The sequence below is a fragment of the Sturnira hondurensis genome, unplaced genomic scaffold (assembly GCF_014824575.4).
Source record: "Sturnira hondurensis isolate 20B ecotype Veracruz unplaced genomic scaffold, ASM1482457v3 Scaffold0022319, whole genome shotgun sequence".
Classification (NCBI taxonomy): domain Eukaryota; kingdom Metazoa; phylum Chordata; class Mammalia; order Chiroptera; family Phyllostomidae; genus Sturnira; species Sturnira hondurensis.
Window position 1 is genome coordinate 4,783,369 of NW_028094950.1, and position 14,382 is coordinate 4,797,750.

The following is a 14,382-nucleotide window of genomic DNA, read 5'->3' on the forward strand; positions in this document are numbered from 1 at the left end:
AAGTTCAAAATAGGGACTTGATTTTGAAGGAAAACATCCAAGTGCTTTGACAAAGTAGAACTGTTAGCTGTTAAAAATACAAGTTCCTGAGAATAAAAAAGTGTCTGCAGTTCTAGCTACATACCTAGTCAGAGGAGACACATTTTTTTTAACAACCAAGCCTAAGCAAAGTTTCCTCTCCTAACTAAACTAAAATATTAGGATCTCTCAACTTCACTCATGTGGGAAATAAAACCTAAAAACATTTTGTCTCCTCTAGACATGAGCAATCCTCACTGTTCTCACGATTGCTCGTGGCCATGAGATACCACCCATGTACCACAAGGACCAACGTGGATGTTAACAAAGCTTGGAGAGGGGAGAGCCGCACTCTGGGGAGGGTGCCAGGTTCTGCCAGCTGAGCAACATGCACAGAAGGCAACGAGGAACATTTACTAACTCATTTCCTATCATTTACTACCTCATAGCCAGACACAAATTTTATTTTCTCAGAGCTACTCAGCACCTCTTTCCTTAGGACAGAAAACATTTTAAATATTTAACTTGAACTTATACATTTATATATAATACAGTCATATTAAACACTATATTTTAGTGATGTTGTTTAATCTTTTAACACAATGCCTCTATATTTGATCTTCACCCCTGTTTGTGGCACAGAGCTATTGAAACTCTTGGAATTTTTTAAGTGATGAGAGCAATAAAATTGTATTCTTCTGGAAATGAGGTAAATTTGGGACCTCACTTAAGAAAGAGGGCCGGTTGCCAGGAGAATCAACCACGTGATTAGAGGGTCAGAACTTTCAGCCTCTCCCCCCAGACCTTCAGGAAGGGGAGAGAGGCTGGAGATTGGTGTGAGGGCCAGTGGCCAGCGAATTGACTGATTAGGTCTATGTAATGAAACCTGTAAACACCCTAAAGGACTGGGTTCACAGAGCTTATGGTTGGTGAACAGATGGAGATGCAGGGACAGTGGTGCCCTGGGCAAGGGCATGTGCTCTGTCCCCAGACCCCTCCCTATGTACATTTTGTTACTGAAATATATCCTTGTATAATAAACCAGAATCTGGTATGTAAAATCTTCTTCTAAGTTCAGTGAGCGCCTTTAGTAAATTAATTCAGGCTGAGGAGAAGGTAATGGAAACCTCGGATATTTAGCCAGTTGGTCAGAAGCAGAGGTAATAACCTGGGCTTGCCATTTGCATCTGAAGTGGGGGAAGCGGTCTTACAGGAAGAAACTTTAACCTGTGGAATCTGAGGCTATTTCCAGGCAGACAGTGATAGAATTGAGTTAAACTGTAGGACACCAGATAGTGTCCAGAGAATCGCTTTTTGTTGCTGTCGTCCTCAACAAAATGAAATAGCCAGGTCCTCACCAGCAAAATGAGTTTTGGGAATAGCAGTGAATTGCAATTTGAGATAAGCAAGCTAAGGCAAAACCACAGGCAAATCCAGTGAACAAAGGAGAAGAATTCTCTTGTACAGAGAAAAGGGAGGAGCTGGAAGGGGCTGTTATGGGAAAACCCGGGTTGAAGTATAGCGGCTTCCCATTGGCTGAGTCCTAGCAGTTCCTCATTGGTTGGGTCTGTTGCTAGGCAAGGAGAAAATTATTCTTTCTCCTGCTGGAGTGGTAAAATAAGCCTTCTCCCTTCCAGATAACTGTATGGTTCTTTTGGTTGGAGCCTGAAAAGTGTGGTGAGTGGTAGTGTGTGAGAGAGACCTCTTCCTTTAGGGCTTCTGGAACCTATTTTAAAGAAAGTTCTTCCCTGGCTGGTGTGGCTCAGTGGATTGAGAGGGGGGCTTGCAAAACAAAGGGTATCCAGTTGTATTCCCAGTCAGGGCACATGCATGGGTTGCAGGCCAGGTCCCCAGTGGGTGGGTGTGCGAAAGGCAGCCCGCACATTGATGTTTCTCTCCCTCTTTTTCTCCCTCCTTTCTCCTCTCTCTAAAAACAAGTACAAAAACTTTTAAAAAAAGGAAGTTCCTTTATTCATTTTCACATTGGTATGGGGGGGGTCCTTCACACCCCCACCCCACTCTGCCCTACCCCACCACCCCCAACAAAAATTGGTACTAAAACCTAAAGGACCTCCCAATTTGCAAAGCAGAACATCACCAATATCTTTTGAGGACATTTGTGTACTTAATTCCAATCACATCACCTTGCTCTTGATCTAAGTGACCATTATCCTATTTTTTATCGTTCCCAGCTTTATTTATTTGTTTGTTTGTTTTTGATGTATCATGTAACTATGGGATTAGAACGAGAGAGGGGTGTTGGGAGGGTCTGATTCTTCTTGCAGTGAACAATATAAGTAATATGAAGGATATGATGGAATTATCTTAATATGGTCAAAAATTTCAGTCTTTTTGTGAGTATTTTGTGCCTTGTGAGGGGCTTAAAATAAAAAAACAAAATATATTACTCTAAATATCCTTTTCTTCTAAACAGTAGAGGACTGGTTTTTTTTTTCGTTTTTGTATGCATTAAGGTTAGTTCCTATTTTCTTTTTCCCTTATTGATAATTAATTGACCCAACACCATTTAATGAACTATCCTTCTTCACCTAAAGAATTTCAATGTTATTTGTGCATATATAGCTTTTATTGTAGCTTTTGATGTGTGCAAGGTGTCTTTTTGTGCTGAGTGGTTTAATCAACTGATTTATTGTCTTTCCTTGAAATCACTGTTGCAGCCTTAACTATTTTTGCTGTGTAATAAGTTTTTGTATCTGATGAGACCAGTTTCATTCTCTCCTTTTTTCCTCTTCTTTTTCATTCCTTCTCCTTTTTTTTCTTGCTTTTTTAATTTAGGATTTTCCTGACTACTGTTACCCATGTAGTCACCAACATGAATTTTAGAATTAGAGTATGAAGTTTCATAAAATACCCTTTGGAAGTTTGATAATTTCTCAAATCTATACATCACTTTAGGAGAATTGGCATTTATACAAAAGTGGCTCTGTACCACAGAGCATTTAAAATGTCAACCACTGACAGTGACCGGAGGGGAGAGGGGAGGGAATTTCAGGGGAAATAAGGGAGGGATTTAGAGGAACCTATATAAAGGATACATGGACAACAACTGAGAAGGGTGGAAATGGGAGGGAGGGGGGAGGATGGGGGGTGGGACGGGATGGGAGTAATAGACAGAAAACTGTACTTGAAAAATAATTAAATAAAAAAATTGAAGAAAAAAAAATAAAATGTCAACCATATTTTCTATTCTATAAGTACTTTTATATTACTTTCCAAAGATTTAAAAAATATTTTTCTTCTTGCTCATGTTTTGTTTTTTCCTTTACTTCCTTAAACACAGTAAATACATTTACTTATATTTGAACTTATAAAACTTTTTCAATATATACCAAAGTAAAGATAATAATATGTAAAATTCCCATATACCCACCATTCTGCTTCCAACAATTATCAAATCAAGGTCAGTTTTAGTCTATCATATCCTCCTGCTTTGTTATTTTGAAGCAAACTCTAGATATTATAATTTTCATTCATAAGTACTCATAAGTGTTATCATCGCTATAAGAACTTTAAAATATAATTATTTAAAAATATTCTTAATTTTATCTGGTATCTAATGAAATTTAAAGCCTTGATTGTTTAACAATTTAACAGTTTGTTTAAACCATGATGCAAATATGAACAAATATCACATGTTATAGGCCAAAGTTTATATGTCCCTCCCCCCATATTTACATATTGAAGCACCAACCCTCAGTACCTCAGGATGGGTGACTTGCATTTGGAGATTAAACCCCAGGGATGAAGCTACAGGCCACTGTCTGGGCAGAGGGCACAGAGTCTGTTACCTAGGTGGGCCCGGAGGACATAGCAGGGGTCCAAAGAAGGATTATTATGGAGCTCTAGAAGTTAATGGAGTTTACACTGCTGGTTTGGGATTTGCCTGGACCTGTGCACCTGTATTCTCCCCAATTGTTTCACTTTGGAATGGAAATGTCTATTCTATGTCTACATCACTGTATTTGGAAGCAGAGAGCTTGTCTGGTTTCACAGACTCATAGCTGGAAAAGAATTTTGCCTCAGGATGAATTATAGCTTGAGTCCCATTCACAATGGGTTTAAATGAATTTAGATGAGATTTTGGACTTAGAATAGATATTGACGTGGGTTAAAACTTTTGGGCTGCTGGGATGGAAGTGAATACGTTTTGTATGTGAGAAAGACATGAATTTGGGAGATCTAGAAGGTATAGGGTTTTGAGCTGAATTGTGTCCGTCCAAAACTCATATGTTGAAGTCTTAATATCCCGCACCTTAGAATGTGACTGTATTTGGAGATAGGGCCTTTAAGGAGGTGATTAAGTTAAAATGAGGTAACTGGGATGGTCCCCCATCTAATTTGGCTGGTGTACTTATAAGAGGAAATTTGGACACTTGGAGAAATATTAGTAGTGCAGAAATACAAAGGAAAGACCACGTGAGAGCCAGTGAGAATGTGGCCACTTGCAAGCCATAGAGAGAAGCCTCAGAAGGAACCAAACCTTGAACTTGCACTTCCAGCCTCAGAACTGTGAGAAAATAAATTTCTGCTTCTTGAGCCACCCAGTCTTTGGAATTTGTCATGGCAGACCTAGAAAACATGTATAGTCTTTTAAGTCTTTTAAATTTGATATATTCCTCCTTCCTCTTTTTTTAATCTTAATATAATTTGAAGGACAAATTGGTGATTTGTGCTGTAGAGACTTCCATAGCCTAGTGTTTGCTGATTGCATCAGAATGGCATTACATGGTAGTATGTTTCTTTGCCCTGTGTTTCCTGTGAATGAATAGTTGGATATAGAAGTTTGATTAAATTCGCATTCAATATTTTGGCAAGAATATTTCACAAGTAGTGCTGTGTACATTCATCAAGAGGCTCATTATGCCTATTTGTCTCTTTTTTGTGATAAGATTTATCCATTTAGGTGATGTTGGCTTGATCCTCAGGTTTAAAGTTTCCATGATCTTTTCATCTAGTGATTTAATGACCATTTATAGTCATTGCAAAGATTCATAATTTCATCAGAGGATGAAAAATGCTGATTAAATATGTCTATTTTCTTCAATTATATGGAATACTCTTTTTAAAAACTATTAACTATTTGGTTTTCTTGATGTGCAGTTTGCAATTTGGAATAAATGCTTGATAACTTTCTTTTATTTAACAGTTTTCAGTATAGTGTATTGGTTTCCTAGAATCTTTCACAGGTAGCCTGTGACTTTTCATTTAAATATTTTGGATTTTAACTGTTAGATATTCCCATAACAGTTATTTTTTTAAAGATTTTATTTATTTATTTTTAAACAAAGAGGTAGGGAGGGAGAAAGAGAGAAACATCAATGTGTGGTTTCCTCTCACATGCCCCATCTAGATACCTGGTCTACTAGGTCCCAGGCATGTGCCTTGCCTGGGAATTGAACCAGTGACCCTTTGGTTCACACGCCCACCCTCAATCCATTGAGCTACATCAGCCAGGTCCCATAACAGTTATTTTTTTGTGCTCAAATTGTTTCATCTTCAGTCAATGTGGGGTCTCTTCATTTGTTCTGAGTAGTTTTGATATAGTTATAGTAGTTCATTAGCCTCATTACTTTCTGATATGACAAGGTATTCCAAGATTACTATTTATGCTTTATTTCCCAGCCAGTTCTCTAAGTAATCTTTGTATCTTTTAGTGAGATATTTGTGTAAATAATATTTACAAACAATAATCTTTTCTTGGTACTTATAAAAATTATTTTATATGCTACCTCTCTAACAATCTACACTTAAAGTCTTTCTGAACTTTTAAAAAATAACTCTCACCATGATGCTTTGTCTCCTTGTGTGTTTTATAGTTTTTCATTGGTAGCTCATATTTGAAAATTTATTTATGTGACTCCTTTATTGCTTGGATTGACAATATGTTTCTCTAAAAGATATTTGCCTTTGGAGATGCTATGGATTAGGGTCCACAATAAAAAAGTAGTTTGTCGAAAAATTTTGCACATATATATTGTGTATTTAAATTACCAACTCACATAAGGAACTAGATACTGGTTAAGGATACTCAGGGAGAATGATTTTCTTTCTTTTCAGAACCAAGGTTAAGACAGTAAAGTATTTGTGCTATGTATTTCTGAGTTCACTTTTTGTTTTGGTTCACCTTTTCCCTGTTCCCTGATACTTGGGTCTGACTTTATGAAATCTTTGTGATTGAATTTCTCCTTTGTATCAATGGATCCATTGTACCTCTTTGGATCCATGTTCTCCTTTTTTCTCCCTAAATTTGATGTATTTCTTTTAATTTTTCACAAAATAGTCCAACCATTTATCTGGGAATTTCTGGCCATGGTTTTTAAGGATTTCTTATTCATAATTTTGCCAGATAATGGAATTCTCCAAAATGTATATGTTTTAATGTTTTCTCTTTTCTTCAGGGAACTTATTGTTTCTGAGTAAAAGGTTGAGATATAGATTACTGAACTCAGACCAGGATTCTGAGATGGTAGGCCTGTGATAAGGCCAGGAATGTACATTTCCCCTGACAGTGAGGAGATCAGAAGATTCTGATGCAATATTCTGAGAATCACACTTTGTGAGATACTATACTAAGAATTTCACATTTTTTTATCCTACAGGCAATAGGAAATAAGCAGATGTTATCAATGAGGGGTATAAATTCATTAGTTTTAAGACTATAGTAGTTCTCACTTGGGGGGGATATGTTCCAAGGAACCCCAGTGCAGGCTTGAATCTACAGGTAATACTAAACTCTACATATACTATAATTTTTTATACATACATACCTATGATAAGGTTTGTATCACAGTAAGAGTCTAATAATAAGAAGAAAATAGAACAATTAACAGTATACTATAATTAAGTTATGTGAATGTGTGTGTTTTTCTCTCTCAAAATATCACACTGTACTTTACTTACCTTTTAACCTACAACAAGCAGTGGACAGCTTCTCTTTGGTATATCCAAATAGCCAACATCATGATTCTTGCATTTTGGGACCATTATTAAGCAAAATAAGGGCTGTTTGAACACAAGCACCACCATACAGCGATAGTCCACTTGACTAAGACTGCTGCTTAGTGACGAAGGGGCAGAAGTATTCATCGTGTGGAGACGTGGGACAATGGGATGGTTTACATCCTGTCCCGGGTAGGACAGAGGGGGGTGGCAAGAGATTTCATCATGCTACTCAGAATGGTGGGACAGTGTACAATTTAGAATTTATAAATTGTTTATTTCTGGAATTTTCTATTTAATATTTCTAGGTCTTGATTGACCAAAATAACTGAAACCTTGGAAAGCAAAACCACATATAAGGTGGGGTGGGGGACTACCAAACTGGTAGAGACAGAAGAGAGAAGAGAGAGGGGGAGAGAGAGATAGAGAGAAAGAGAGAGGGAGAGAGAGACAAACAGACAATGGAATAAAATGGGAGAAACATAGTTAGAAAGTGACTGAGGAAGCTATTAAAACTATTCTAATGAAAGATGAGAGAGAGTGTGGCTGATGGGTAGTTTGAGAAGTCAATTTAACTGTTCAATGATGGAGTGAATACTGGATATGAGGAAGAGGGAGAAGTCAGTGATGACCCTGAGGGTTGGTCCTTTGTCTTTTTGAAAAGTATTTGATTTTGGGGAGGTGAATTCTGTTGAGCTCTCAGCTTTTCTATATTTAGAATTTTATGTATTCCTAGGAAATAGTTTTTGAATATGCAATTAAAGTCACTTTATGACATTTTCTAAAAGACTATTAAACACACACACATAAAAGAAAGGTACGTTGTGCCCTACCAACCTTGCGTATACTCTAAGCTTGATATTTGCAAGGTAAATGTTATGCAACATTATTTTAAATGTTTTTTCCCTTTTGGCATTTGGGAGAACTACAACAGACCTTTTTATTTTTATTTTTAGAAAAAAGAAGAACTAGAAAAACTCACACAAAACAAAAAACTTCTGTGACTATGGTTCGTAGGGTTAAATCAGGATGATTTTCTGACAGTTTCCCAAATAGCCTCACAAAAGAATTCACTTGAGCAATAAGCAGCAAAACCCAGGACAGCAGTTGCTACACTTTTTGCTCTAAACCCTACTGGAAGGGTTGTTCAAAGCCAATTGTACTTCCCTAGAATATCATCTAGTCACCTTGTGTAAGGAAGGCTTCTAATGCAATGGTAAATCAGGGCAGTATAAACAATACCAACTAGTAATCCCATCATATCCCCGATCTTCTTTCTGAGAGCATACCAAAGGAATAATTTAAAAGTCCTGGAATCTCTTCCAGAATTCACACTGCACACCAACTTGATGCCTTGTTTCCCCCCACCTTTTACTTTCCATGAGTCTTTCCAGGAGTCTTTCCATAACTACTCTCTATTTTAATGATTCACAAGTCCATAGGAGAGAGAATTCTTCATGAGGGAGTTTTAAATGACACCATGTTATGAACATGCAATTCTTTATTTTTCAGGTTGTTGGTTTTAAATAGATGTTTTGAACCATGGAATTAATCTCAGGATTCATACTGAGCAAGATTCAGGAACTTGAATTGAGAGTAGAAAACACATGAATTTTCCAGCCCATCTTTTAAAGGAAAACAGATTTTTAGTTGTTCAACAAGTATGAGTCAGCCTTATATTTTCAACATAGGTTATTTTCTGAAACGCCATCAGTAAATATATTTTTAAAGTTTTCCTTGGGGTTGGCTAGTCTATTAGCAGAATTTGCATTCTGGAAAAGACCTGTGACTTTCTCTGATATGCTTTCTTTCCCTTTGCTAACTCAGAAGAAGCCTCAAATACTGAAGATCTAATGAGGTTCTTTTATGACAGCGTCATAGAAAACTAAGTTGCTGCGAGGGGAGTACCTCACTTGATTTTATACCTGATGTGGATTTCTAGTTGGGGGGAGTTCGAGACTGACTATGTTGTGGGGGGCCTTGAAGACAGGCGTGGGGAAATACTAGTTGTGGAACCATGTAACCTCTTTATGTCTAGTTTCTCCATCTATAAAATGAAGAGTAAAATAGTTACCTCCTAAAGTTCCCTGGAGGATTAAAGAAGATGATATAGGNGAAAAGCCATCAGTAAATATATTTTTAAAGTTTTCCTTGGGGTTGGCCAGTCTATTGGCAGAATTTGCATTCTGGAAAAGACCTGTGACTTTCTCTGATATGCTTTCTTTCCCTTTGCTAACTCAGGAGGAGCCTCAAATACTGAAGATCTAATGAGGTTCTTTTATGACAGCGTCATAGAAAACTAAGTTGCTGCAAGGGGAGTACCTCACTTGATTTTATACCTGATGTGGATTTCTAGTTGGGGGGAGTTCGAGACTGACTATGTTGTGGGGGGCCTTGAAGACAGGCGTGGGGAAATACTAGTTGTGGAACCATGTAACCTCTTTATGTCTAGTTTCTCCATCTATAAAATGAAGAGTAAAATAGTTACCTCCTAAAGTTCCCTGGAGGATTAAAGAAGATGATATAGGTTGCATTATGAATGCACAGTAGACTTTCAATGAAATAGATCTGCTGTACATTAAGTGCTTTTCCAGTGAAGTTGCAAGGTTGTCATAAAGAGATTATTCTAGTCTACAATGGAGTAATCCCGTTCAAAGTCAGCGTTGGATGGCTTTTTAAAATTAAGATTATCAGTAATGCCATTATTGTTTGCTATTAATTGCATTCCTTTGGGGAACCAGTGGGATTCCAGCCAGCAGTCCCTGAGTGTCAGTCCCTTCGAGTGTCTCATGGTTACTGCTTTTCAATAGATGCTTTGAATCCTGCAATCTCAGAGGGATTTAGAAATCATAATTCCCTTTAACTACCTGTGTGTGCAAGTGTGTATATGCAGTATTTTTTTCACATGAAAATCCTGAAACACACATTAAAGGCAACATTTTGGAGTTATATCTACATTTGATTCCCAACTCTGTCACTCACTAGCTGTGAATGACTGGGCAAACCAATTTATTTCACTGAGACAGGTTCTTCATCTGAAAAATAGGTAAATACTTATAAAAATGAAATCAGTTACCTTCTAAATAGAATCTAGCAGAGTGTCTGATGCTGCTGGGTTTGGTGTTAGTTTCAAGAAATTTACCCAAGGTCACAGTACTAGTAATATCAGAGGACTTTTGTCATAATCTAGATATTCCAGTTGTAACCAGCATTGTTATGGAGCCTTAATGGGGACATGTTGTGGGCAAGAAGTTTAGCTCTGCAACAACGTCATGAATAAAGACATCAGACCACAGAATAACAAATGCCTGCTCCTGCCATAAATAAATGTGGAAGGAAAATAACACAAGAGGATATTTTCAATCCATATAATTCTCCAAATATTAGCATCCCTCAACAAAATGATCTCCAATAAATCAATAAGAAAAGGACAACATGTTACCTAAATGGATCAAGACTATGATTAGAACATTTGCAAAGAAGAAAGCTTGGATTTTACAATGGGGCTGTTAGTAAAGTATTACTGACTTTAGTGAGGCAGCTCTTTATTTCACTCTCTTTGCTGCAGACCCAAACATCTCTGCTGCCTCATTGTCAGTCAATAGGAGGATCTAACACAATGCCTGGCTTGCAGTGTGTCCTTGATAAATATTTTTGAATAAATGAATGAACATTTCCCCAACCTGCCTGGTACCATTCTAGAAAGAATTCTGCTTCTGGTACATCCCTGTTATCCAGAGAGAGACTGTTCTTCCACTGCGACCAGTCGACCCAGTTCCTTGCCAATGTATTGGTGTTGGCTTCTGGAAACTCCACTGCCGTCCAGTCCTGCTTCTCCTTGCATTTCCATCTATTCATTTTTTCCTCTTTCTCATGCTTTTTACAGTATGAAGAGACCACTCCTCCCTTCTTTATTATTTATTTTGTATTTGGCTGGGGTGGTGGTGGATTGGAAAAAATTCTCACAAGATTGCCAAGTTCCCAAATTCTTCATCAGTTATTGTAATAGTTCTTTCAACGAACATCTGTAGTTCTGCTTCTCCCCAGAGAGCGCAAACACTTACAACATGTTTGCAAAAGGACTAGGCTGGGTAACAGCTTCCATACTTTGTCTTGGTCTCCTTCACTAGTCTATATATGTTATTTATGAGTCATATGCACTGTGACACATTCTTTTTTTCTTGTGAAGTTTCTTCCACACGCCTTATAATCTCTGCAAACTGGCTCTGTCCGCACTGGCCCCTCTGTTTGTTGGACACATCAAAGTTAAGGACATATACTTAACATGTCTGTACTAGCCAGGATTCAGGATTTTCCTCATCTCCTATGTAAATAAACATAGCCAAATGAGATCACAGGTACAGCTACAGCCTCACTCCATTCATGGAATATTTCTGACTCTCATTGCCAGATGAGGTAATAATGACTATTGGCAGAGTTCTGAGGATTAGTGAGGATTAACAACAGGCATATGGTAGGTAGGCTTCTCAGTAAATAGAAACCACATAATCAGGAGTTATGAGCAGATTTGCTAGAGCTAAATGGGAACTCAGTGTTAGAAGAAATAGGGTTATGGCAGACTATCATGGCAAGGACCCAGGCAGAGAGAAAAAGAGTACTGATTGCAAAGAAAGAGTGAAATTATATTGACAAAGCAAAAGTAAAGTCCCTAGAATTTGGCTGTAAAGCCAGTAGGAACATTTAGATTACTTCAATGCTGAATCTACGAAGTACTGAGCTAAAGTTCTTTACCATTCATGACAACGGCAATCTGTGTCCTACCTGCCAACCAGGATGCTACACAGTTTGCCCACTCAGTGGTAGGTGAGCCAGCCCTGTTTTACTGCTCATTTTCATGTACCACTTACGGCGCCATGTTTGTTAGCCTGGGATCTCTGAAAGCAGACTTCGAAACAGGATTAGACATGCAAATGATTTTTTACGGGAAATGTCTACAAGGGGAAATAGGAAGCTGGGGCAGGCTGGGAGAGCCCAAAGACTTTAATAATATTCTAACCTTTGTGAATAAAAGATGAAAGGTTTATGAAAAAATCTTAGATTGTCTGCAGTGATGGATTTTTGAGTATGGAAGCTGGAGTCGAAGGTGTGGGAAGTACACTTCTGTAGCCACCACAGTAGGTATTAAACTTGGTGTTTCTGTGTCCTTTTCTTGTTGACAGCAAGATAAAGATATTTATTAACATTTATCTTAACTAAATATACAGGTTAAAGTGTTTTAGAATTACTGCAAAACAAAGAAGGAAGACATTTTTTTAAATTCCCCTAAATAAATAAATAAACTGGGGCAAATAAAAAGTATAAAATAGTAGAGCACAAATGTATACAAAACATCAGCAATTTAAGTAAAAAAATGAACTAATTTTTTCATTTGAGAGACAAAATTTATCACATTGAAAAAGAAACATGAAATGAGGCTATATGCTTTTATAAGTGTTGCAAAAAGCAAAAAGACACTAGGTTAGCTATATTAAAACAAGGCTTTAAGGCAGAAATATCACTAGCAGTAAATAGTTTAATTTCTCAGGAAAGTATAATTATAAACTTGTTTGAATATAGGAAGGCATATTCAAATTGTATAAAACAAAACTTGACGGGCCTGTGAACCAAAGGATCGTGGTTCGATTTCCAGTCAGGGCACATGACTGGGTTGCAGGCTGGTTCCCTGCAGGCCAGTTCCCAGCAGGGGATGCACTAGAGGCAACCATACGTTGATGTTTCTCTCCCTCTCTCCTTCCCCTCTAGAGATAAATAAATAAAATCTTAAAAGAAAAAACTTGAGAAAGTTCAAGGAAGAAATTGATTGATCTATCATAATAGAGGAAAGGTATAACACATCTCAGTTTTGAATTCAGACAAAAATATATCAAAAGGATACATGTCATTTGAACATTACAAATAACCATCTTGACTTATGGGATATATATAAATATTACACCTAATAATTATAGATTTTCAAGTACACTTGAAGTATTTAGGAGAATTGACCTCATACTAGGCCATAAAACATGATTCAATAAATTTCTAACAAATTGTACAATTTAGAAATTAAATAAACACATATTAAGAAAAAGGTCTAGAAAATCAAACTAAACTTTAAAGAAATGCATACATTAAAGAACATTATGAGCTAAGTACTAAACTTTAAAAATGAGAAAAATAGAACAAATCTAAAGAAAGACTAAATAAACTGATCGTAATGAGGCAGAAATTAATAAAAATTAAGGTGAAAATAAAGTAGAGAATCAACAAAGACAAAATCATTTTTGATGAAAATAAAATTGACAAACAAAATTGACAAGATTGATCAATAAAAAAAGGAGTGAAGGTACAAATACATATTATTAAGAGTAAAAAGTATACATAACTATATATGCTGTAAAAATTAAACAAATAATATAAGGACATTATGAACAACTTTATGCCAATCTAAAGTTTAGATGGAATAAGAGTTCTAAAAAAATTAATTTTCCCAGGAAGAAATAGAAAACCTGCATATTCCTATCGGGATAAAGAAAGACTAGGCAAAAATGATTATGTCAATAAGTTCTATCAACCATTGAAGGAAGAAATAATTTCAAGATTTCCTATGATAGGAAACACAAAGTAAAAAACCCACACAAATAGTTCAAACTCATTTTATGAAGTGACAAAGTTCAGATGACAGACAAGAAATCAAGACGCAATAAAGACAAGTGGTAATACACACGTGGGCGACACATGCAGATTGTTGGGTAAGACCAACTAACAGAAAAGAGGGGTGCATTCATATTTTAGTTAGTGATGTGTTGAAAGAGAACGCCTTTACATTTCTTCTGGTTTTTAAAGTAAACATGCTGCTTATGAAGAATGAAAAGCCTTCCAGTGTCTCAATCTAAATTCTCCGAAGTTGACTGTCAGAGCAAAGAAATTCTCTTCAAGGTCAGCGTTTTGCCCCTGAAACAACATTCTAAATCTTAAGTCTCATTGTGAATGTCTATTTTTTATTGTATTTCTCATCAATAAAATTAATAAAATAATAATTAGTTATAATAATCAATAAACTAAACTTGAACCTAAATGCTTTTGTGAAAGGTTGCTTCGCTGTCCTTTGTAAATAATTACCTTTCTTCAAAGTTTTTCTTCATTAACTTAGATTCTTTCCTTTGAAAGTTTAGTGTATGTCCTACCCTTTCCAGAGTGGTCAGACCAATATCCCGAGCTCATGTGGATCTTGTCTTCCTTAAAAGCACTGTTGCTCTTACTGTTTCTACCAGAGATAAGAATAATAACCTGTAATCCAGTCTGCTGCAGTTAATTCACTAGGTGATTGATTTGCTCAGCTATTCTAGTCTTTTCCCCACTGAATTCCACTTGGCTAAATATCAGGGTTGTATGGGATTCATA